The sequence below is a fragment of the Ovis aries genome, chromosome 9, assembly GCF_016772045.2.
Source record: "Ovis aries strain OAR_USU_Benz2616 breed Rambouillet chromosome 9, ARS-UI_Ramb_v3.0, whole genome shotgun sequence".
Lineage (NCBI taxonomy): Eukaryota > Metazoa > Chordata > Mammalia > Artiodactyla > Bovidae > Ovis > Ovis aries.
In genome coordinates, this window is record NC_056062.1 from 7,224,522 (window position 1) to 7,252,088 (window position 27,567).

The following is a 27,567-nucleotide window of genomic DNA, read 5'->3' on the forward strand; positions in this document are numbered from 1 at the left end:
GCATCAGAGTCTTTTTCCAGTTAGTCAACTCTTCGCATGAGGTGGCCAAAGTATTGGAGATTAAGCTTTAGCATCATTCCTTCCAAAGAACACCCAGGACTGATTTCCTTTAGGATTGACTGGTTGGATCTCCTTGCAGTCCAAGGGACTCTCAAGAGTCTTATCTAACACCACAGTTCAAAAGCATCAATTCTTTGGCTCTCATCCTTCTTCACAGTCCAACTTTCACATCCATACACGACTACTGGAAAAAACATAGCCTTGAATAGACGGACCTTAATTGGCAAAGTAATGTCTCTGCTTTTGAATATACTATCTAGGTTGGTAGTAAGTTTTCTTCCAAGGAGTAAGCGTCTTTTAATTTCATGGCTGCAATCACCATTTGCAGTGATTTTGGAGCCCAGAAAAATAAAGTCTGACACTGTTTCCACTGTTTCCCCATCTATTTCCCATGAAGTGATGGGACTAGATGCCATGATCTTAGTTTTCTGAATGTTGAGCTTTAAGTCAGCTTTTTCACTCTCTTTCACTTTCATCAAGAGGCTTTTTAGTTCCTCTTTACTCTCTGCCATAAGGATGGTGTCATCTGCATATCTGAGGTTATTGATACTTCTCCCGGCAATCTTGATTCCAGCTTGTGTTTTTTTCAGCCCAGCATTTCTCACAATGTACTCTTCATATAAGTTAAATAAGCAAGATGAGAATATACAGCCTTGACATACTTCTTTTCCTATTAAAGATATATTAAATGCATAAAAATTATAATATGCCAAGATAATCTGCTTTATATCTTTGAACAGGACATATGAGTTCTAATGAATATTAAAAGAAACCACCATCTACTCTTAAAATAAATAGGTCAACATGATATTTGGTTTCTCAAATTCTCATCAGATTTTATGTTGTCATTTTGCTACTGAGAAAGAATGAAGCACAGATGGCTCAAATTTTAAAGTCCTTCAAAAAAAAAAGTTGAATAATGATGGAGAAATTGCCATGCTATATACATACAATTTGTACCTTAATATACCTATTTTTCTTGCATAGAGATGAACTTTGTAGTCAGATTTTGGCTTGTTTAACTTTAGTTCAGCTGGAAAGAATTTGCTCACATTGCAGGAGACCCAGGAGATGCGGCTTTGATCCCTGGGTCAAGATCCCCTGAATGAAGGTATGGCAATGCACTCCAGTATTCTTGCCTGGAGAAAACCATGAACTGAGCATACTGGCAGGGTACAGTTCATGGGGTCACAAAAAATCAGACACAAGTGAAGCGACTGAACACACACATACACAGTTTTGTGTTAATCTATAAAATGCTAATTTTCTTCTTGCTCTATTCAAAAGAGAGGATATAGGAATTAGGGTGTGTGTATGTGTGCCTGTGTGTGTGTGTGTATATAAATAAACAAACAAAAGTACATATGTATATAATTTTGCTGACATGATAATTATAAACACTCCATGACAATCTTTAAATCAACAACATTCAGAAAATGCAAAGAAAATTCTTTTGTTAACAAAATTTATTTGCATGTGCAATGGTTAATTTTATTCAGGGTGTGTTTCTCAGGACAGTTTTGGATAAGATTGATATTTGAATAAGTATACTAAGTAAAGTAGATTATTCTCCCTAGAGATATGGTGGCCCCCAAAACAAAATATCATGTTGACTCATTAATTTTATTTTTTGATATAAATTTATTTATTGTAATTGGAGGTTAATTACTTTACAATATTGTATTGGTTTTGCCATACATCAACAATAATCCGCTACAGGTATACACGTGTTCTTCATCCTGAAGGCCCCTCCCTCCTCCTTCTGGGTCGTCTAAGTGCACCAGCCCCAAGCATCCAGGATCATGCATCAAACCTGGATTGGCGATTTTCAATGCCATTCTCCAAAATCATCCCACCCTCTCCCTCTCCCACAGAGTCCAAAAGACTGTTCTAGACATCTGTGTCTCTTTCGCTGTCTAGCATACAGGGTTATTGTTACCATCTTTCTAAATTTCATATATATGCGTTAGTATACTGTATTGGTGTTTTTCTTTCTGGCTTACTTCACTCTGGATAGTAGGCTTCAGTTTCATCCACCTCATTTGAACTGATTCAAATGTATTCTTTTTAATGTCTGAGTAATACTCCATTGTGTATATGTACCACGGCTTTCGTATCCATTCGTCTACTGATGGAGATCTAGGTTGCTTCCATGTCTTGGCTATTATAAACAGTGCTGTGATGAACATTGGGGTACACGTGTTTCTTTCTATTCTGGTTTCCTTGGTGTGTGTGCCCAGCAGTGGGATTGCTGGGTCATAAGGCTGTTATATTTCCAGTGTTTTAGGAAATCTCCACACTGTTCTCCATAGTGGCTGTACTAGTTTGCATTCCAACCAACAGTGTAAGAGGGTTCTCTTTTCTCCACACCTTCTCCAGCATTTATTGCTTGTCGATTTTGGATCGCAGCCATTCTGACTGGTGTGAAATTGTACCTCACTGTGGTTTTGATTTACATTTCTCTGATAATGAGTGATGTTGAGCATCGTTTCATGTGTTTGTTAGCCATCTGTATGTCTTCTTTGGAGAAATGTCTATTTAGTTCTTTGACCCATTTATTGATTGGGTTGTTTATTTTACTGGAATTGAGCTGCAGGAGTTGCTTGTATATTTTTGAGATTAGTTGTTTTTCAGTTGCTTCATTTGCTATTATTTTCTCCCATTCTGAAGGATGTCTTTTAACCTTGCTTATAGTTTCCTTTGTTGTGCAGAAGCTTTTAAGTTTAATTAGATCCCATTTGTTTATTTTTGCTTTTATTTCCAGTATTCTGGGAGGTGGGTCATAGAGGATCTTGCTGTGAAGTATGTCTGAGAGTGTTTTGCCTATATTCTCCTCTAGGAGTTTTATAGTTTCTGGTCTTACATTTTGATCTTTAATCCATTTTGAGTTTATTTTTGGGTATGGTGTTAGAAAGTGTTCTAGTTTCATTCTTTTACAAGTGGTTGACCAGTTTTCCAGTACCACTTGCTAAAGAGATTGTCTTTAATCCATGTATATTCTTGCCTCCTTTTTCAAAGATAAGGAGTCCATAGGTGCATGGATTTATCTCTGGGCTTTCTATTCATTCCATTAATCTATATTTCTGTCTTTGTACCAGTACCATACTGTCTTGATGACTGTGGCTTTGTAATAGAGTCTGAAGTCAGGCAGGTTGATTCTTCCAGTTCCATTCTTCTTTCTCAAAATTGCTTTAGCTATTCGAGTTTTCTTATATTTCCATACAAATTGTGCAATTATTTGTTCTAGTTCTGTGAAAAACATAGTTGGTAGTTTGAGAGGGATTGCATTGAATCTATAGATTGCTTTGGTTATTATACTCATTTCAGTATATTGATTCTTCCGATCCATGAACACGGTATATTTCTCCATCTATTAGTGTCCTCTTTGATTTCTTTCACCAGTGTTTTATGGTTTTCTATATATAGGTCTTTAGTTTCTTTAGGTAGATATATTCCTAAGTATTTTATTATTTTCATTGCGATGGTGAATGGAATTGTTTCCCTAATTTCTATAAAACTCCTAGAGGGAACATAGGAAAAACACTCTCTCACATAAATCACAGCAGGATCCTCTATGATCCACCTCCCAGAATATTGGAAAAAAAGCAAAAATAAACAAATGGGACCTAATTAAACTTAAAAGCTTCTGCACAACAAAGGAAACTATAAGCAAGGTAAAAAGACAGCCTTCAGAATGGGAGAAAATAATAGCAAATGAAGCAACTGAAAAACAACTAATCTCAAAAATATACAAGTAACTCCTGCAGTTTAACTCCAGAAAAATAAACGACCCAATCAATAAATGGGCCAAATAACTAAATAGACATTTCTCCAAAGAAGACATACAAATGGCTAACAAACACATGAAAAGGTGCTCAACATCACTCATTATCAGAGAAATGCAAGTCAAAACCACAATGAGGTACCATTTCAGGCCTGTCAGAATGGCTGTAATTCCAAAGTCTACAATCAATAAATGCTGGAAAGGGTGTGGATTGAAGGGATCCCTAGGTCAGGAAGCCTCTGGAGTAAGAAATGGCAACCTACTCCAGTATTCATGCTAGGAAATTTTCGCGGACTGAGTAGCCTGATGGACCACAGTCCACGGGGTTTTAAAGAGTCTGACATGACTGAGCCCACAGCATCATCTTCCTACATAGGATACAGCATAACATTCAAATAAATTTGACATAAGTTTTATACTGTAGATACAGTAGGTCAAGGTAAATATTTCTCCAAAACTGATGTGAAATTGCACATTTGAAAGTATTCCACGGCCAATTTTCTGCACTGAACCAAAGTACTTTCCACTGAATGTTTAGAATAAGTAATGCTATTTCAGGAGTTGTCATAGTCACATAATTGGCAGCAAAGTAATTTAAAATAATTATAATTCCTTGTTCTCTTGTCTTAAAACCTAAAAGAAAATTGCCATTTTCAATAGTGAGATAACCATCACCACCAAAGTCTACAAAATAACACTGCAGGAATTCTGGTGCTTCCTCTCACCATGGTTAGATGCTTATTGATAATTGCATTTGGTGTGTCAGAAACTGTGCCACCACTAGTTTTCAAAAAATACATTATCCTCAATGACATGAAAGGCTTTGAAGACCTCGACAAATAAACAATGCATGTCATGTTGCAGATAATGTTGTAGTAGAACAGCATTTCAGAGGAAGTGATGGCTGAAGTCCCCCAGTTGGGTGTGAATGAAACCTGCATCCACATTTCTGGGTGTGATTTGTTTGTCCCAGAAGCCACTCTGGCTACCCATATCCCTAAACACAGACAGCCAGGAGTAACAAGAGTCTGGGGCCCAGGATTCATGTGCTCAAATGCAAATATTTGTTAAAAAACACCAGTGATGTTTTGGTCAATGATGGGAGTGTACACATATCTACCTGCAATATGGACACATCAGACACAACTTTAAATGAGACAGTGTTGACCTGTGTTAACTACTGTTCAATTTCCCTCATTAAATCAAAAAATATTTCCTTCGGGACTGTATATAAATGTTACGCTAATATATTTGCTATTATTTTTTCTGTGATTTGTTCCTTCTATTGACAAGAATCATTTTATGTGAGTCTGTGATGAGTTCCAAATTATAGAATGATATTCTGTGCAATAGACTTCCTTGGACACAACAATTGTATTTCATGCAGCTTCAGGATATTTAATGATTTTATTTTACAGAAGTTTATTGGTTTCTAGGAGAGCTATCCTTTAATAATCTTTCTTCCAAAGCTAGTATTTTGTTGATTTATCATTTTTAATTTTTAAACTCTAGCTTGTAATCTGCCATCATCTTTGCTGGCATAACTTTCTATTCTTAGAAACAAAATAAGCTTGGTTCAATAGTAACTCACTGATAGCTCGCTTCAAGTTGTGCATGTTGTTAACTATTGGGGGCACAAATATAATAAAGGACATGATTTTCAGAGAAATATCAAGTAAAGTCCCAATAATGCAGAAGATCAGCCTTCTTCATGAGAAAGGGTAGCTTCTCCCTGAAGTCAGAGATAAGGATATACAACAGGAAATAGAAGGACAGAATAAAAGAGAATTCATGCTTGAGGTTCTTGCCTTTCTCTATTAAGTCATGGAAAGATCAGGTGCCAAAAATTAAAGGGTAGGGAATTTGATGGAAATTTCAATAGAGTGAAAGTCATATTTCAATTTGTTTGTCTTAGTTTTATTTTTACATTAAAAATGATTTTTGTGTTAATATATATATTAATATAAATTTATTTATTTTAATTGGAGATTAATTACTTTACAATATTGTATTGGTTTTGCCATACATCAACATGAATCTGCCACAGGTATGCACGTGTTCCCCATCCTGAACTCCCCTCCCTTCTCCCTCCCTGTACCATCCTTCTCGGTTGTCCCAGTGCACCAGCCCCAAGCATCCAATATCATGAATCAAACCTGGACTGGCAATCCGTGTTATATATGATATTATACATGTTTCAATGCCATTCTCCCAAATCATCCCACCCTCTCCCTCTCCCACAGAGTCCAAAAGACTGTTCTATACAGCTGTGTCTCTTGCTGTCTCTCATACAGGGTTATCATTACTATCTTTCTAAATTCCATACATATGCAGTAGTATACTGTATTGGTGTTTTTCTTTCTGTGAAAAGAGACAAAGAAGGGCACTGCATAATGATCAAAGGATCAATACAAGAAGAAGATATAACAATTATAAATATATATGCACCCAACATAGGAGCACCACAATATGTAAGACAAATGCTAACAAGTATAATCATTTTTAAATCAAAATTCTCCCACAAATATCTTATGTAGATCAATATACATTTTAAATACAAATTGATAGTTTTCATCCCACTTATTTCAACTTCTTTGAAAACTTTCCTCCCAACTTCCATTTATTTAATTTACCCAATTCCTGTGTAGCAATAGAATGAAGATGAGAAAATGATTTCTGCTCCTTAATCATCTCCTATTCTCTTATTTTAATTTGTTTATTTTTAATTGAATGAAAATTGATTTACAGAATTTTGTTGTTTTCTGACAAACCTCAATATAGATCAGTTACAGGGATACATATATCCCCTCCCTCTTAAAGCTCCCTCCCATCTCCCTCCCCATCTCATCCCTCTACGTTGATACAGAGCCCCTGTTTGAGTTTCCTGAGCCATAGAGCAAATTCCCATTGGGTATATATTTTACATATGGTAATGTAAGCTTCCATGTTACTCTTTCCATACATCTCACCCTCTCCTCCCCTCTCTCCATGTTCATAATTATATTCTCTGTTTGTTTCCCCACTGCTGCCCCCTAAACAAATTCTTCAGTATCATCTTTCTAGATTCCATATATATGTTTTAGAATATGATATTTATTTTTCTCTTTCTGACTTACTTCACTCTGTATAGTAGAGTCTAGGTTCATCCACCTCGTTAGAACTGACTCAAATCCATACCTTTTATGGCTTAGTAATATTCCATTGTGTATATGTACCATCACTTGCTTATCCACTCATCTGTCAACAGACATCTAGGTTGCTTCCATGTTCCAGCTATTATAAATAGTGCTGCAATGAATAATGGGATACGTTTGTCTTTTTCAATTTTGGTTTCCTCAGCCTATGTGCATAGGAGTAGGATTGCTGGGTCATATGATGGTTTTGTTCCAAGTTTTTAAAGGAATCTCCATATCATCTCCTATGACTGTACAAATTTACATTTCAACCAACAGTGCAAGAGGATTCCTTTTTCTCCACACCCTCACCAGAATTTATTGCTTGTAGACGTTTTGATGAGGGCCATTCTGACTGGTGTGAGGTGATATCTCATTGCAGTTTTGATATCTCATTGTAGTTTGTAGTTCTAATAATGAACGATGTTGAAAATCTTTTCATGTGTTTGTTAGCCATCTGTATGTCTTCTCTGGAGAAATGTCTGTTTAGGTCTTTTTCTCACTTTTTGATTGAGTTGTTTGTTTTTCTGGTATTGAGTTTTATGAGCTGCTTGTATGTTTTGAATTAATCCTTTGTCAGTTGTTACATTTGCTATTCTTTTCTCTTATTCCAAGGGTTGTCTTTTCACTTTGCTTATAGTTTCCTTTGCTGTGCAAAAGCTTTTAAGTTTAATCAGGTCTCACTTGTTTACATGTTTTTACTTCCATTACTCTAGGAGGTGGGTCATAGAGGATCTTGCTTTGCTTTATGTCATTGAGGGTTCTGCCTATGTTTTCCTCTAAGAGTTTGACAGTCTCTGGCCTTACATTATGTCTAGAATCCATTTTGAGTTTATCTTTGTGTATAGTGTTAGGAAGTGTTCTAATTTCATTCTTTTACATGTAGTTGTCCAGTTTTCCCAGCACCACATATTGAAGAGGCTGTCTTTGCCCCATTGTATATTATTTTTGCCTTGTCAAAAATAAGTTACACATAGGTGCATGGGTTTATTTCTGGGCTTTTTATCTTGATCCATTGGTCTATATTTCTATTTTTGTGCCAGCACCGTACTGTCTTGATGACTGTATCTTTGTAGCATAATCTGAAGTCAAGAAGGTTGATTCCTCCAGCTCCATTCTTATTTCTCAAGACTGCTTTAGATATTTGGGATCTTTTGTGTTTCCATATGAATTGTGAATTTTTTTTTTGTTCTAGTTCTGTGAAAAAATGTCAGTGGTAATTTGATAGGAATCACACTGAATGTGTAGATCGCATTTGGTAGTATAGTCATTTTCACAATATTGATTCTTCCTACCCAGGAACATGGATTTTCTCTCCATCTGTTTATGGCATCTTCAGTTCAGTTCAGTTGCTCAGTTGTGTATGACCCCTTGCAACCTCATGAAGGCAGAACGCCAGACCTCCCTGCCTATCACCAACTCCAGGAATTCACTCAAACTCACATCCTTCAAGTCGGTGTTGCCATCCAGCCATCTCATCCTCTGTCATCCCCTTCTCCTCCTGCCCCCAATCCCACTTATCATCAGAGTCTTTTCCAATGAGTCAACTCTTCTCATGAGGTGTCCAAAAACTGGAGTTTCAGCTTTAGCATCATTCCTTCCAAAGAACACCCAGGGCTGATCCGTTAAGAATGGACTGGTTGGATCTCCTTGCAGTCCAAGGGACTCTCAAGAGTCTTCTCCAACATCATAGTTCAAAAGCATCAATTCTTTGGCACTCAGCTTTCTTCACAGTCCAGCTCTCTCATCCATATATGACCACTGGAAAACCATAGCCTTGACTAGGCGGACCTTTGTTGGCAAAGAAATGTCTCTGTTTTTTAATATGCTATCTAAATTGGTCATAACTTTTCTTCCAAGGAGTAAGTGTCTTTTGATTTCATGGCTGCAGTCATCATCTGAAGTGATTTTGGAGCCCCCCAAAATAAAGTCTGACTGTTTCCACTGTTTCCCCATCTAGTTCCCATGAAGTGATGGGACCAGATGCCATGATTTTCATTTTCTGAATTTTGAGTTTTAAGCCCACGTTTTCACTCTCCTCTTTCACTTTCATCAAGGGGCTTTTTAGTTCCTCTTCACTTTCTGCCATACGGATGGTGTCATTTGCATATCTGAGGTTATTGATATTTCTCCCAGCAATCTTGATTCCAGCTTGTGCTTCTTCCAGCCCAGATTTCTCATAATGTACTCTGCATAGAAGTTAAATAAGCAGGGTGACAGTATACAGCCTTGACATACTCCTTTTCCTATTTGGAACCAGTCTGTTGTTCTATGTCCAGTTCTAACTGTTGCTTCCTGATCTACATACAGATTTCTCAAGAGGTAGGTCAGGTGGTCTGGTATTCCCTTCTCTCTCAGAAATTTACACAGTTTATTGTGATCCACACAGTCAAAAGCTTTGACATAGCCAATAAAGCAGAAATAGATGTTTTTATGGAACTCTATTGCTTTTTCCATGATCCAGTGGATGTTGGTAATTTGATCTCTGGTTCCTCTGCCTTTTCTAAAAGCATCTTGAACATCTGGAAGTTCATGGTTCACATATTGCTGAAGCCTGGCTTGGAGAATTTTGAGCATTACTTTACTAGCATGTGAGATGAGTGGAATTATGCGGTAGTTTGAGCATTCTTGGACATTGTCTTTCTTTGGAATTGGAATGAAAACTGATATTTTCCAGTCCTGTGGCCACTGCTAAGTTTTCCAAATTTGCTGGCATTTTGAGTGCAGCACTTTCACAGCATCATCTTTCAGGATTTGAAATAACTCAACTGGAATTCCATCACCTCCACTAGCTTTGTTCATAGTGATACTTTCTAAGGCCCACTTGACTTCACATTCCAGGATGTCAGGCTCTAGGTCAGTGATCACACCATCATGATTATCTGGGTCATGAAGATCTTTTTTTACAGTTCTTCTGTGTATTGTTGCCACCTCTTTTTAATATCTTCTGCTTCTGTTAGGTCCAGATCATTTCTGTCCTTTATAGAGCCCATCTTTGCATGAAATGTTCCCTTGGTATCTCTAATTTTCTTGCAAAGATCTCTAGTGTTTCCCAGTGTGTTGTTTTCCTCTATTTCTTTGCCTTGATCACTGAGGAAGACTTCCTTATCTATTCTTCCTATTCTTTGGAACTCTGCATTCAGATGCTTATATCTTTCCTTTTCTCAGTTGCTTTTCACTTCTCTTCTTTTCACAGCTATTTATAAGGCCTCCCTTGACAGATTTTGCTTTTTTCATTTCTTTTCCATGGTCTTGATCCCTGTCTCCTGTACAATGTCATAAACCTCAGTCCATACTTCATCAGGCACTCTATCTATCAGATCTAGTCCCTTAAATTTATTTCTCACTTCCACTGTATAATCATAAGGGATTTGATTTAGGTCATACCTGAATGATGTAGTGGTTTTCCCTATTTTCTTCAATTTAAGTCTGAATTTGGCAATCAGGAGTTCATGATCTGAGCCACAGTCAGCTCCCAGTCTTGTTTTTGTTGACTGTATAGAGCTTCTCCATCTTTGGCTGCAAAGAATATAATCAGTCTGATTTAGGTGTTGACCATCCATGTGTAGAGTCTTCTCTTGTGATGTTGGAAGAGGGTGTTTTCTATGACCAGTGCATTCTCTCGGCAAAATTCTATTAGCCTTTCCCCTACTTTGTTGCATATTTCACGGCCAAATTTTCCTGTAACTCCAGGTGTTTCTTCACTTCCTACTTTTGCACTCCAGTCTCCTATAATGAAAATGATATTTTTTGGGGTTGTTAGTTCTAAAAGATCTTGTAGATCTTCTTATAACCGTTCAACTTCAGCTTCTTCAGCGTTACTTGTTGGGACATAGACTTGGATTACTGTGATATTGAATGGTTTGCCTTGGAAATGAACAGAGATCATTCTGTCGTTTTTTGAGATTTCATCCAAGTACTGCATTTCAGACTCGTTTGTTGACCATGATGGCTACTCCATTTCTTCTGTGGGATTCCTGCCCGCAGTAGTAGATATAATGGTCATCTGAGTTAAATTTATCCATTCCAGTCCATTTTCGTTCACTGATTTCTAAAATGTCGAGGTTCACTCTTGCTATCTCTTGTTTGACCACTTCCAATTTGCCTTAGTTGATGGACCTGACATTCCAGGTTCCTATGCAATATTTCTCTTTACAACATCGGACCTTGCTTCTATTACCAGTCACATCCACAACTGGGTGTTGCTTTTGCTTTGGCTCCATCCTTTCATTCTGTCTAGAGTTATTTCTCCACTGATCTCCAGTAGCATTTTGGGACCTACCTACCAGGCGAGTTCCTCTTTCAGTATCCTGTCATTTTGCCTTTTCATACTTTTCATAGAATTCTCAAGGCAAGAATACTGAAGTGGTTTGCCATTCCCTTCTCCAGTGGACCACATTTTGTCACCTCTCCACCATGACCCGCCCATCTTGGGTGGCCTCATGGGCATGGCTTAGTTTCACTGAGTTAGACAAGGCTGTCATCCTAGTGTGATTAGATTGACTATTTTTCTGTGAGTATTGTTTCAGTGTGTCTGCCCTCTGATGCCCTCTTGCAACACCTACCATCTTACTTGGGTTTCTCTTACCTTGGACGTGGGATATCTCTTTACAGCTGCTCCAGCAAAGCACAGCCCCAGCTCCTTACCTTGGATGAGGGGTATCTCTTCATCACCATCCCTCCTGACCTTGAACGTGGAGTAGCTCCTCTAGGACTTCCTGTGCCCGTGCACCCACTGCTCCTTGGACGCGGGGTTGCTCCTCCCAGCCGCCACCCCTAATCTTGGACCTGGGGTAGCTACTCTCGGGTGCTGCACCTAACCTCGGATGTGCGGAAGCTCTTCCCAGCCGTTTCCCCTGACCATGGACTGGGGTAGCTCCTTTCGGCTGTTCCTGCGCCATCATAGCCTGGCACTCTTGATCACTGCCCCTGACCTCGGTCGTGGGGTAACTCCTCTTGGCTGCCACCCCTCGGGCATGTGGTCCTCCCGGCTTCTGCCCCTGACCTCGGACTTGATGCTCTAAATCCTCCCAAAGGCTCCATCCCAGTAAAAAATGCCACCTGGGAGATTAGCATTCCCATATTCAAATTTGGGGTCAATATAAGCAGTCAGAACATAGCAATCTCGTAGATAGAAGTGAATAAGTTATGATTCTAATTCAGATCTGTCTTTCTCTATACCAAGGGTTCTCCAGATTATGTGCATAAGCAAAATTACCTAGAAGACAAACTAAATCACAAAAAGGCAGATCCAGAATCAAGAGATTCTGTCAGTAAAGTCTAAGATGAGGTTCCAAATTTGCAATTTTTCTAGCTTCTGAATTATGCTTATACTACTGGTATAAGAACAGCATTTAAGAACGATGGCTTTATAGCTATAACATTTGTCCACATCCAACCTCATCACAATCAGTTTTTCCCCTGGTTGGGAATAAATGCTTTTAGAAATCAGTAAGCTTAAAGGCAACTGTAAGAACCATATAGTTCTATTTATCTTGCCTTGCATGATTGTCTTTATTATAGCAAACTCATTGTGTCTGTTGGATATGTAGAATATTATGGAAGTCATTGGTAGTTTCAGTGGAAATGCTTTATAATATATAGAAATAAATTATAATTATGCTATTAGAAAAATAGGGTGAAAATGCAAGTAGGATTTCACCAGGGGTTGCAACTGTGAAATAAATGTCTTTTGGAAACCACTGGTTTATTTAAGATAGCAGTATGTTCTACTAAAAGAGCAAAATGGATATAAAGTCATGGAATCCAAAAAGGAATGTTATAAAGGTATAGAAGACATATAGAGAAGAGGTGAGATAGTAATCTTTTCTGAAGTATCTGGAACTTACAGTTAAATAGAATTGGGATATCAGTACAATTTTTAAAATAAGAACTCAAGTTTACCTGTTAACGCTGCTTCAAAAATAAAATCAAAACAGGGACAATCAACATATGAAAGAGTAAAGTAAAACAAATAAATAGACTTGAAGCCTTAGATAACTACCAGCTATTCAGTTGTTAATATTCATTCTCAGATACCTATTTTTCAGTTGACTATTTGTGATTTCTGATTTATTAGTTGACTAAAAGATGATGCTATAAAAGTGTTGAACTCACTTTCACTGCCAGCAAATTTAGAAAACTCAGCAGTGGCTACAGGACTGGAGAAGTTCAGAATTCATTCCAATGTCAAGAAAGGCAATTCCAAAGAATAATCAAACTAAAACACTATTGTACACATCTCACACAGTAGCAAAGTAAAGCACAAAATTCTCCAAGCCAGGCTTCAAAAGTACATGAACCGTGAACTTTGAGATATTCAAGCTGCATTCAGAAAAGGTAGAGGAACTAGAGATCAAACTTCCAACATGTGTTGGATCATAAAAAACCATGAGAATTCCAGAAAAAAAAGCATCTACTTCTGCTTCATTGACAATGCTAAAGATTTTGACTGTGTGGATCACACCAAACTATTGAAAATTCTTTAAGAGATGGGAATACCAGGCCACCTGACCTGCCACTTGAGAAATCTGTATGCAGGTCAAGAAGTAATGGTTAGAACCAGACATGGAGCAGTGGTCAAAATAGGGAAAGAAGTACATAAATTCTGTACATTGTCACCCTGCTTGTTTAGCTTCTATGCAGAGTACATCATGTGAAATGCCAGGCTGGGTAAAACTCAAGCTGGTATCAAGGTTGCTGGGAGAAGTATCAATAATCTCAGATATGCAGATTACACCACCGTTACAGCAGAAAGCAAAGAGGAACTGAAGAGCCTCATGATGAAAGTGAAAGAGGAGAGTGAAAAAGCTGGCTTAAAACTCAACGTTCAGAAAACAAAAATCACGGCATCTGGTCCCATCCCTTCATGGCAAGTAGCTAGAGAAACAATGGAAACAGGGACAGACTTTATTTTGGGGCCCCCAAATCACTGCAGATGGTGACTGCAGCCATGAAATTAAAAGATGCTTACTCCTTGGAAGAAAAGCTATGACCAACCAACATAGCACATTCAAAAGCAGAGACATTACTTTGCCGACAAATGCCCTTTTAGTCAAAGCTATGGTTTTTCCAGTAGTCATATATAGATGTGAGAGTTGGACTATAAAGAAAGCTGAACACTAAAGAATTTATGCTTTTGAACTGTGGAGTTGGAGAAGACCATTGAGAGTACCTTGGACAGCAAAGAGATCAATTCAGTCAGTCCTAAAGGAAATCAGTCCTGAATATTCACTGGAAAAACTAATGCTGAATCTGAAACTCCAACATTTTGGCAACCTGATGTGAAGAACTGACTCTCTTGGAAAGACCCTGATGCTGAGAAAGATTGAAGGCAGGAGGAGAGGGGGATGACAGTGGACAAGATTGTTGGATGGCATCACTAACTCAATGGATGTGAGTTTAAGCAAGCTCTGGGAGTTGGTGATGGACAGGGAAGCCTGGCGTGCTGCAGTCCATAGAGTCACAAAGAGTAGGTCACAACTGAGTGACTGAACTGACTTGATCTGTGATTTTCCTCCATCACAATGCAGTGGTTCCAAGCCGCTCCATCATCTCTGACTCTGTGACTCTTTGGACTGGAAAGTGCTAGGCTCCTCCACCTATGGAATTTTTCAGGCAAGAATACTAGAGTAGGTTTGCACCTATCTTCTCCAGGAGATCTTCCCTACCCAGGTATCAAACCTGCATCTCCTGCATTTCAGGAGAATTCTTTACTCACTGAGAATTCGAACACAGGTCTCTTGCATTGCAAACAGATTCTTTACTATCTGAGCCACCAAGGAAGACCATCACAAAGTACTCTGTCCAAATCAAATCCCTGGTCATAATTAAAACATTTGAATCTGAATCCATTTATTAAAGTCAAAATTTTAAAATAGTTTTTCTTTAATTTAAAGAAAACTTAAAAAATAGCAATAGTATATAGTGTAGCATTGATTAGAAAATAAACCTATATTGGATTGACATATGGCATATTGTATACACTGTACTTTGAATGACTGCATTTTGGCTTTATAAGTTAAAAAAAAATTAATAGTAATGTAGGAACCAAGAAATAATACTTGCTGTAGAAATGTTTTAAAATGTTATTCAACATTAGACCTTCCATTTGTGCCATCAAATTTATCAAAGAAATATACAAAAACATATAAGCTAATAAAAACAAGGACCACAATGAAGGAAAGGTAAATTATTTGTAATCGAAACAAAAGATTTTGGAATTGTGAGCTAGTAATATGGAGACGGATTGTAATTAAAGAAATGAATGACTAGCCTGAAAATGTAAGTACAGAAAACTGGCAAGCCTAGGATAGCAGTCTCTGACAGCTAGGATGAGTGGTGTAAGTTGAAAGTACATTTGGTATCAGATTCCACTTTTCTTAATTGTTTATTAAATAAATTTATATCAATTTCAAAACTAATATGATGGGAGTGCTGCATTTGGCAGAGCTTTGGTGAACTCGTTTATTGTGCTCCATATTATTTCAGGCATTTTTTTTTTTACTCATAGAACAAAATCATGGTATTAATTTCCTGCTAGCACCAATGTGGGAAGTGTGGACTCTTACCAGTTTGCCCAGATGTAGCAAAGAGGAAAGAGTGTAGCACTGAAGCAGTCAGCACTCAAACATCATAAATAGAATTGTACTATTTATTATAATTCACCCTTAGTGTTTGACTGATGAGTGAAATGAGCCATATTTCATTTAATTGAATTTAAACTAATTTAAACAAGTCTTTATGGTACTCTATGAGGCTGGAAGCCTGAAACTAGGAAGGGAGGTAAATATTCTATTTAATGCCAGTCTTCTATATTTTGAGAAATGAAATGTGTTCTTCAGTCACTGCCAATGACATCTGAAATTCCAAACAGGACAAGAAGTATCTTGGTTTATGCCACATTATGGCCTTAGCATGTATGGAGACATGTGTTACCTAGATTTATATTCTGGATATGTGACACAAGGAATTCCCAGAGTTTATTATTCCCCAAAGAGGTGACCAGAGGAACCAGAGATCAAATTGCTAACATCTGCTGGATCATCGAAAACGGGAGAGTTCCAGAAGAAAATCTGTTTCTGCTCTATTGACTATGCCAAAGCTTTTGACTGTGTGGATCACCACAAACTGTGGAAAATTCTGAAAGAAGTGGGAGTTCCAGACCACCTGATCTGCCTCTTGAGAAATCTATATGCAGTTCAGGAGGCAACAGTTAGAACTGGACATGGAACAACAGACAGGGTCCAAATAGGAAATGGAGTACATCAAGGCTGCATATTGTCACCCTGCTTATTTAACTTCAGTGTAGAGTACATCATGTGGAATGCTGGGCTGGATGAAGCACAAGCTGGTATCAAGATTGCTGGGAGAAATATCATTAACCTCAGATATGCAGATGACATCACCTTTATTGCAGAAAGTGAAGAGGAACTAAAGAGCCTCTTGAAAGTGAAAGAGGAGAGTGAAAAAGTTGGCTTAAAGCTAAACATTTAAGAAACAAAGATCATGGCATCTGGTCCCATCACTTCATGGCAAGTAGATGGAGAAACAGTGGAAATAGTGGCTGACTTTATTTTTGGGGGCTCCAAAATCACTGCAGATGATAACTGAAGCCATGAAATTAAAAGACACTTACTCTTTGGAACGGAGAAGGCAATGGCACCCCACTCCAGTACTCTTGCCTGGAAAATCCCATGGACGGAGGAGCCTGGTGGGCTGCAGCCCACGGGGTCGCTAAGTCGAACATTACTGAGCAACTTCACTTTCGCTTTTCACTTTCATGCATTGGAGAAGGAAATGGCAACCCACTCCAGTGTTCTTGCCTGGAGAATCCCAGGGACGGGGAAGGCTGGTGGGCTGACGTCTATGGGGTCGCACAGAGTTGGGCACGACTGAAGCGACTTAGCAGCATCAGCAACTCTTTGGAAAGAAAGTTATGGCCAACCTAGACAGCACATTAAAAAGCAGAGACATTACTTTTCCAACAAATGTCCATCTAATCAAGGAAATGGTTTTTCCAGTAGTCATGTATGGAAGTGAGAGTTTGACTATAAAGAAAGCTGAGCACTGAAGAATTGTTGCTTTTTAACTGTGGTGTCAGAGAAGACTCTTCAGCGTTCCTTATACTGCAAGGAGATCCAACCAGTCCATCCTAAAGGAGAACAGTCCTGACTATTCATTGGAAGGACTGATGCTGAAGCTGAAACTCCAATACTTAGGCCACCTCATGCGAAGAGCTGACTCATTTGAAAAGACCTTGATGCTGGAAAAGATTGAAGTTGGGGTATGCATTGGCAGGGCTGTGGAGGCAAATTCGTGGTTTGTCATATAAAGGCAAATTCGTGGTTTGTCATGTTGTGAGCATGTGAAAGTGTTAGCCAACTGTCTGTTTAAACAGACTGCAAACAAAGAATATTAGCTAAATATTTGACTGAAAAGTGTTAAACAGTTACCAATTGGATAGAGTCAGTAACATGAATAGCATTGGGTTTGAGGGAGCTTCATGGATATGATGGGACTTCCCAGGTGGCAATAATGGTTAAGGACCCACCTGAAAATGCAAGAGATGTAAGAGACATGGGTTCAATCCCTTGGTTGGGGAGACCCCCTGGAGGAAGGCATGGCCACCCATCCTAGTATTTTTGCCTGGAGAATACCATGGACAGAGGAGCCTGGCAGGCTACTGTCTATAAAGTTGCAAAGCGCTGAACACAACTGAAGCAAATATATGATAAACAGATGTAGGCTAGTGATCACAGCATAGTTCTTGAACAGAGAATTGTATTCATGAATTCAACTATCGTATAAAGTAACGATTTTTCCATGAAATATTTCTGTTCCTAATATAGCTGCCTCAGCTTCTTGATAATATATCTAAGTCCTAAGAAAAGTAACATCCAATACTACAGAGGCATGTTTAAATGGCAAACTCATAAGAAGAAGGAAAAAAGGATGAAATGTAGACAAACAGGTGACTGGATGATAATGCTCAATATGCATGAATCTTTCTAAAGTTGTGTGTGCTATCTGTAAAATTCATCTCTGCCATTTTGTTCTAAGAAAATAATCAACATTAGTAAAATTAGTTATTACATATTTTGGCATCAGAAAAAAGAGGGACCCATAGAGGGTCTGAAACAAAGTTGAGGTTTGTGATGAAGTTCACAGTTGTATGAGCATTGGTTATATATGTTCATATTACTTGTTTATCTTAGAAGACTACAATAGTGTGAGTGAAGTCGCTTAGTCGTGTCTGACTCTTTGTGACCCTGTGGACTGTAGCCTACCAGGATTCTCTGTCCATGGGATTCTCCAGGCAAGAATACTGGAGTGGGTTGCCATTTCCTTCTCCAGGGATCTTCCTGACTCAGCCATGAAACCCGGGTCTCCCGCATTGCAGGCAGACGCTTTACCATCTGAGCAACCAGAGAAGACTACAATGGAACATCACAAAATAACACTATGGGCAAAAATGTCCCATTAAAATAGTCAGCATTCTCAAAATGATCACATCAAAACATTTTGTTTTCAGTTCAGTCTTCTTGTTTGGCAGATTTCCTTCATAGTAGGATTTGACTCAGGGACTGATAACAACAGTTCTGCTTTTGGGGGACTCTGCAGAGCCAATGCAAGAATTTGAAGGGAGACAAAGCAACAGATAATGCCATAGTTGTTCTGCAGTTTGCCTTTGGAAAGCAGTGAAAGAAAGCACACTTATCACTTACAAATTTCAATTGCTACTGCCTGTTGCTTTTCATTGTTTTATATCACCAACAAGAAAAGTCATTATTCTTTATCCTCGAATCATACCAAATGCCTGATAGTATTCAAAAATAATTTTCACAGTATGGGTGACACTTAGTCTAACACAACTGTAAACAAGTTTATTTTTCTAAGAAAATACAATATCTGTGTTTTCAACTAAAGTAGACAGAATAAGAATAATTATTTTAAAAGTCCAATTTCTCATACCTGTACAGTATCAAACAGTTGATAGATAAGAATTATATGTCATATTTTGAATCCACCTGTTTTCCACTGAGCTATGCTTTTTTTTTTTTTTATGAAGTTACAAATGCAATTTGAAGTTGTTGAGATATTTAGGTATTATCAAAAGGATTTAACATAAAAAATAAACATAAAAAACTAATGATGTGAGGACAGAAAGTTCAAAATCACTAGATAAAAAGAGGAGCTTGTCACAAATTGTAATGTATCATATTAGGTAGGTTTATGGAATGTGCCACAACGAATCTTTTAGTTCTTTGTTCTTTTGTAGGTGTGGTATCTAAATTCACAATTCAACTAAAAATGATATTTTCTAAATTCATGTAAGCTCAGCCATTCCTAATTTTCTGCTACAATACTCTTCTTCTCAGTTTAAACACAAGAGACATATGTTATTTAATCGTTTTGATTCTTGTGGCAGAGATTCTTTTTTATTAGAAAATATATTACTTATAATCCTTTTATAAAATGTTTTTTGGGTTTTTTTTGAACTAGCGGATTGAAATGGAAAGTTGGTCAATAATCTGGCTATTCAGCTCAAAATTCAAAACAGAAATAGATATTTATTGTGTACCTATTACCTATTACATTCCAGGGCCCGTGCTAGTTCTAAAGTTTCAAAGTAAAAAACTTTTATTCAATTTGTTTGTTCAAAGCTTACAAGAAACAGACAATCATACAAAGAAATAAAATACAGCAGAATGTGGAGTGAAGGTAAGTTTAGTAGATGTTCTATGCATTTGGGGAAAGAACAGTGTCAGTGGATCTTAATAGAAGTTTTGATGGCTGAACTATATTTTGAATGATAGTTAGAAATTTGCCCATCAGCCAGGTAGAGAAGGCCACTACAAGCGAACAACATATTGTGTATAAAATGTAGCAGCATCAGCAGATGAATGGATAGCATAAAAATATACTATATGGAATTTTTAGAAAAAGAAAAAATTGTATGCAGAGCTCTTTCTCTGGGGATGATTTGGCATTCTAACATGTATACAGTCTATGTCTCATGCTTCTGCATATGACCCACAGAGATGGTCATGTTTGGGAACACTTAAAAGTTTGTTAGCATAGATTATTTTGAAATTTAGCATTTTTTTATCAGACTTGTTGTTCTTTTATAAGTATTTTACTTTTTTCTGACGTTCTTTTTATAAGTATCTCTTTTCTCAGAAAGGGGAGTCCTGTCCATTTCCTCTAGTACACAAACACAACACTATTTATTTATTATACTGTTTCCCTCTTTTTTTTCTTACTACTAAGACAATCACATTTCCCAGAGCTTTTTCACTTAAGTGATGACATAATAAGGAAGAACAAATCTGATTTCATATTCATTTGCTTTACTTTAACCTTTGCATCATATTGATTTTTCTACATGTTAAAGAATGTCCCCTACAACTTGAAATATACATGATAGCCCATTCTTATTTCCTTCATGTAGAGACAAGTTTGGACTCAGTCATGAGGCTATTAGTTACTCTGAAAGACACTTTGGTTCCAGGAAGGGGCAGGCAGACACGGTGTATGTATTCCCTACATGGTTATATTGTCCTAGTAGGTTCACAGGAAGGCATGTGCCAGCTCCCTTGCTCTGAATGAGTCATGTCACCAGCGATGGTCCCTGATGTCCAACACATCAAAACCTGAACTTAAAAATTCCCAGGTGATTCTCCAACTATTGCTGATACATAATGGTAAGGGCCCAGATCTCTAAATAACAACTTTGTGCAAAGCTGTCCAACCAAAAATGTAAGCTCACTTGTATATAATAACAGCAACAACAAAAAGAAAAACCACAAATGTTTACTTTGTTGAGTCAGTGAGACTTCTTGATTTATTTTTAATTTCAAGAGCTAGTGCCACTTACCAGACTTTTATATAAGTCTCCATTTTATATCGCCTATGGTGACCTGAAAGGAACAGCTTATAGGATATAGATTTCAATCTAGGTCCCAGAGTAAAGTCACATTTATAAGCAGGGCAATACTTGGGTCAAGTCATAGATGAGGTCTGAGATTATTTTTAACAGTTGCCTTGACTATGAAAGTGAAAGTTAGTTGCATAGCGGTGTCCAACTCTTTGAGATCCCATGAACTATAGCCTGCCCAGCTCCTCTGTCTATGGAATTCTCCAGGCAAGAGAACTGGAGTGAGGTGCCATTTCCTTCTCCAGGGGATCTTCCCAACCTAGGGATCAAACCCAGGTTTCCTGCATTGCAGGCAAATTATTCCCAACTGAGCCACTAGAAATTGAGCCTCCTAGAATATCAGTAACCATGAAACAGGAAGAATGTGTCCTGTTCTGAGAAGTAAACACTCATTCTGGGAAGTCAGGAAGAACTTGAGGTTGTCACCACTATCAAGATCAACAACCATAAATGCAAAACTAAGAGAGAGAATAGAAAAAGAAAAGAATGGTTGATCCTTACTTTGTACTTGGCACCACTTCAGGCATTTATTTGACCACATATGTTGTTTAATTTTTATAAAAACTTAAAAAGTAGAAAATATTATGGCTATTTTTTTAACAGAAAAAGGACATGGGATTTATTTAGTACTATTAGATAACTTCACCAAGTCATAATTGTGAAAAGATTCCTAAAATAATTGAATATAATGATATGTTGCTAAAGAGAAAATGCTAAAAGCATTCACTGGACACAGGAAAAACTGGGTTCATATGTTCTTGCTTTAGAAGTGATAATACTCTTTGCATTCTGTAGGGCTTGCCTGTTTGCAAACTGCTTTCATATAATTGATCTCATTTAATATTTAAAAAGTATTTTGAAGCTGATAACATCTTCCTGATATTGATGAGGAAACAATGGCTTAGAAAAATCATAGAGGTCAGGAGCTATAGAGAACAAGAAGCTAGGACATTCTGATCATCCCAGTCACATTTTCTTAGCCCACCCCATGTTTAGTATGAATTGGTAAAGTTTTTGTATTAGGTACCAATACATTTGGGTTTTTGCCTTGTCTCTCCTTGAATATCATATGAAAGTGAAAGTGAAGTTGCTCAGTCATGTCCGACTCTTTGCGACCCCATGGACTCTAGCCCACCAGGCTCCTCCGTCCATGGGATTCTCCAGGCAAGAATACTGGAGTGGGTTGCCATTTCCTTCTCCAGGGGATCTTCCCAACCAGGGATTGAACCCAGGTCTCCTGCATTGCAGGCAGACGCTTTAACCTCTGAGCCACCAGAATATCATATAACTGGGGGAAAAAAAAGAGACCCTAGCTTCTCTGTACTGCAGTTTTGTCATCTCTATCTTTCCCTTCACTCCACATGTCTCTGTTTCTAATTCAAGCTTAGATAGTAGGCACTAATAATGTCTCAAATAATTAGCTCTCTCCTACATCACTGGCACTTAAACTTCATCTCCCTAATCCAAGTTGAATAATCAGGAGGCAGTTTTAGACAGGGTCAATGAGGGAATTATTTTGATACTAGATTTTGTTTTGGACTTACTCATAACATTCCTTTCTGTAATAAAAACAGCTCTGCTTATGGAAAATAGCACATAAAGGAGAGATAGTGTGTGTTGATTCATATTTTATAGGATTTGAAAACTGTGGGGTTCTCTTCTAATGCACCAATGATGTAACTACTCATGACATGGTTAGCAGTGAGCAGACGTGGCTGTCACTGCTATGATAATTTATTAGCCTCCCTTTTTGGATAAGAAGGATGGTGAGCTAATACAGGAGTCTGCAAGTCATCGCCCTGCACCTGGGGCTCAGCCTGTCACAAGTCTCCTTAGAGTTTTTACAGTGATAAATCTATACTGATTAATTAATTAGGCTGCCCATTGCTCTTCTCCTCCAGGAGCAAAAGGGTAAAATAAAATACTCTGAAACTTACTGTTCCCCAGACAGAAAACTAACATCCATTTGTGCTTCAATTTGTCTCTTCACTTTCATTCAGTCATCATTATTGGGTGCGTTCTATGCCATAGGCAGAATGCTAGTTGTTAGGAAAACACAGGTAAATAAAGTCTGACCTCTGAATACCTTCTAGAGAGAGGAAAAACAAAGAAACACATAGTTATTGCCACTCATTGAGGAAAGGGTTAATGGAGTGTGAAGTGACATGTGGTTTGTTGTTGTGGAAGCACAGAGGAAAAACCAACTATAATTTTGTCTAACTTAAGGACACGACTGATAACGTGATACATAAAATGGGACAATGAGGATTGTAAATATGAGTTGCAACTTACCAGCACTTGTCACAAGAGAATGTCCTTCTCTGGATGCAACTGGGGAAGAATAACAGCGTGCTGAGAGGCTGCATACCTCACATCTTCTCGGCAAGTCTTTGAGGTGTAGGGCACCTAACCAGCAGCATCAGAGTATTTAGGAACCTTTCCTTCACTTACTTATTCATTCATTTATTGATTTATTTGCTTGCAAGTAAATGACTTACAATAAATTAATAAATGATCAGAATAAACTGACCATATCACAAATGCTAAAAAAAAATCCACAGTCATAACATATCACAAGTATAATTTTAAAGTTTCATTTATTCCCAATGAAGGCCATAAGAAGTAAGATTGAGGAAGAAAAAAAGAGAGACTTGACATCTGTGTGAGAGTGTAGAAAACACTCATCCTTTCACTCCCATTCCATATTGAAGAAATGTTTCTTCCAGACTGTATAAGTCTGCTGAGGAATGAGCTGGCTAAACTGTTCCATCTCTGATCAACACACCCACTGTGTACACTAAGCCAGTGCCTCATCCAAGCCATTGACTCTGCTAGAAGAATTCAGCCCAGCTTGTGGCTAGTTCACCCTGCAGAGAGCCCATTTATTTTGCTCAGATTGAACTCGGCTATACTATTGCAAATCACAACATCTAAGTGGTTCTCTCAGCTAACTGTTGTTCCCAAGCTCTGCCTCAACAGAGCTTTCACTTAGTCTTTTATCTGAAAATATTGTAGACTACAAAAAAATGTTTTTAGTATACTTTAATGGTGTAATATCCCTCATCCTGCTGAGCTCTGCTCGGGAATACGTCCTCAACTGTCCAAGGGTTTTGGTTGTGGGAGCACACAGCAAAACGGTTCAGCCACAAAACGGTTCAGCAATACCTTTCAAATGGAAGTAAGTGTGGGGGCTTCCCAGTGAGTTCATCATTTCTAGTGATATTGGGATAATCTTCTGTAATACAATGTGTCCTAGCAAAGCCCTACTGAGCGATCAAAAGGCCAACTTTGCTGTTGTGCTGAGGGTCATTGTGGCGGATTTATGGATGCAAGCTTGACGTGCCTACAGCGGCCTCATTCAAATCAGAGCTCAGTGTCACTTGTGAAACAGTTCAACACTAGCTATGCTTCCTCTCAGGCATGTGCTTCCAGGGCTGCACTGTCAGCATATAAAAACTCCCAGGTGACTCTTGCAAAATCTGCATCCGACTTGCACTTTCTGGATGAGCACACATTCATCTTCATGGAAGGAATTAGACTCCTTTGCGTTTCAGCTATGCTTGTTTGGTGAGAGAACCCTGAGTGAGAGGAGAAATGAAGATAACTCTCAGTACCTTTAATCTGAACAGATGCCAAAATCCCTTTCAATAAGGCAGAGCTAAAAGGCGCTGATTTCCAACTTGAGAAGGGACCACAGCTCCAACTCTGTTCTCACATTTGTTGTGAGCATCTTTTATGGTTGAGGATCTGTTGGTACTACTGCTATGTCACTTACTTCACATGTGAGAGTGACTAGCAGGTAAATGGTTGGTGTATCACCAGCTCTGCCTTTCAAACTGCAGTTTGTTTTGTTTTTGTAGATACTGACATTTTTTTAAGGATTATTGCTACTATTTGCCAGCACACCTGCATGCTTTTTATCCTGTCTGACTTTTTAATCTCTTTAATAAGTACAGCCTTTCCAGAAAAGCGAGATATAAGGGACATAATATGTTCTCACTGGATTCTTTTTTTTTTCCACTTTATTTTTTTTTAATTTTTATTTTTACTTTATTTTACTTTACAATGCTGTATTGGTTTTGCCATACTTTGACATGAATCCACCACGGGTGTGCATGAGTTCCCAAACATGAGCCCCTCTCCCACCTCCCACCCCATATCATCTCTCTGGATCATCCCCGTGCACCAGCCCCAAGCATCCTGTATCCTGCATCAAACATAGACTGGCGATTTGTTTCTTACATGATAGTATACATGTTTCAATGCCATTCTCCCAAATCATCCCACCCTCTCCCTCTCCCTCGGAGTCCAAAAGTCCGCTCTACACATCTGTGTCTCTTTTGCTGTCTCGCATACAGGGTCATCATTACCATGTTTCTAAATTCCATATATATGTGTTAGTATACTGTATTGGTGTTTTTCTTTCTGGCTTACTTGACTCTGTATAATCGGCTCCAGTTTCATCCATCTCATCAGAACTGATTCAAATGTATTCTTCTTAATGGCTGAGTAATACTCCATTGTGTATATGTACCACAGCTTTCTTTTCCATTCATCTGCTGATGGACATCTAGGTTGTTTCCATGTCCTGGCTATTATAAACAGTGCTGCGATGAACATTGGGGTACATGTATCTCTTTCAATTCTGGTTTCCTCAGTGTGCATGCCCAGCAGTGGGATTGCTGGGTCATAAGGCAGTTCTATTTGCAAATTTTTAAAGGAATCTCCACACTGTTTTCCATAGTGGCTGTACTAGTTTGCAGTCCCACCAACAGTGCAAGAGGGTTCCCTTTCTCCACACCCTCTCCAGCATTTATTGCTTATAGACTTTTTGATCACAGCCATTCTGACTGGTGTGATGTGGTACCTCATTGTCATCTTGATTTGCATTTCTCTGATAATGAGTGATATTGAGCATCTTTTCATGTGTTTGTTAGCCATCCATATGTCTTCTTTGGAGAAATGTCTACTTCGTTCTTTGGCCCATTTTTTGATTGGGTCATTTATTTTTTCTGGAATTGAGCTGCATAAGTTGCTGGTATATTTTTGAGAACATAGGCAAAACACTCTCCAACATTAATCACAGTAGGATGATCTATGATCTGCCTCCCAGAATTCTGGAAATAAAAGCAAAAATAAACAAATGAGATCTAATTAAAATTAAAAGCTTCTGCACAACAAAGGAAAATATATGCAAGGTGAAAAGACAGCCTCTGAATGGGAGAAAATAATAGTAAATGAAGCAACTGACAAACAACTAATCTCAAAAATATACAAGGAACTTATGGATCCTATTATATAATTAGAGGCGTATGTGTAACAAATACAATGAAATGGTATATTTTAGAAAGAGGCAGTTTAAGACCATGCCTGTAACTCTTGACCTGGGCATTACAACCTGCAGGCAGCATTTTATGAATTGGAGTTTAAAATATAGATATTTTATCTTTTTTCCCATTTTTATTATTTTTGTTAGAACTTTCCTAACTCTGAAATTTTATTTTGAAATTGGCTCTCTGCAAAAGGGATTTCTATAGACTGTGAAGTATAAGATTTTTTTTTAAAATTGAACTTTAATACAGCTCACTTTAAATATAAAATTAAATTTTCTTCTCACAATTTTTGGGATGCACAATTCTGTTATATTTGAGTTGACATATCTTTGACCACATTCAGAGTTTATTGAACTCAAGATTTCTTCTTTTTCATATTTCACCATATTTAAAATAAATGTTTATGATATACCTGGGTCTAACAGTTAGAACTGAACATGGAACAACAGATTAGTTCCAAATAGGAAAAGGAGTACATCAAGGCTGTATATTGTCACCCTGCTTATTTAACTTATAGGCAGAGAACATCATGAGAAATGCTGGGCTGGAAGAAGCACAAGCTGGAATCAAGATTGCCAGGAGAAATATCTATAGCCTCAGATATGCAGATGACACCACCCTTATGGCAGAAAGTGAAGAGGAACTAAAAAGCCTCTGCATGAAAGTGAAAGTGGAGAGTGAAAAAGTTGGCTTGAAACTCAATATTTGGAAAATGAAGATCATGGCATTTGTCCCATCACTTCATGAGAAATAGATGGGGAAACAGTGGAAACAGTGTCAGACTTTATTTTTCTGGGCTCCAAAATCACTTCAGATGGTGACTGCAGACATGAAATTGAAAGACACTTACTCCTGGGAAGAAAAGTTATGACCAACCTAGACAGCATATTGAAAAGCAGGGACATTACTTTGCCAACAAAGGTCCATCTAGTCAAGGCTAAGGTTTTTCCAGTAGTCATGTATGGATATGAGAGTTGGACTGTGAAGAAAGCTGGGCACTTAAGAATTGATGCTTTTGAACTGTGGTGTTGGAGAAGACTCTTGAGAGTTCCATGGACTGCAAGGAGATCCAACCAGTCCATTCTGAAGGAGATCAGCCCTGGGTGTTCTTTGGAAGGAATGATGCTAAAACTGAAACTCCAGTACTTTGGCCACCTCTTGCGAAGTGTTGACTCATTGGAAAAGACTCTGATTCTGGGAGGGATTGGGGGCAGGAGGAGAAGGGGACGACAGAGGATGAGATGGCTGGATGGCATCACTGACTCGATAGACGTGAAT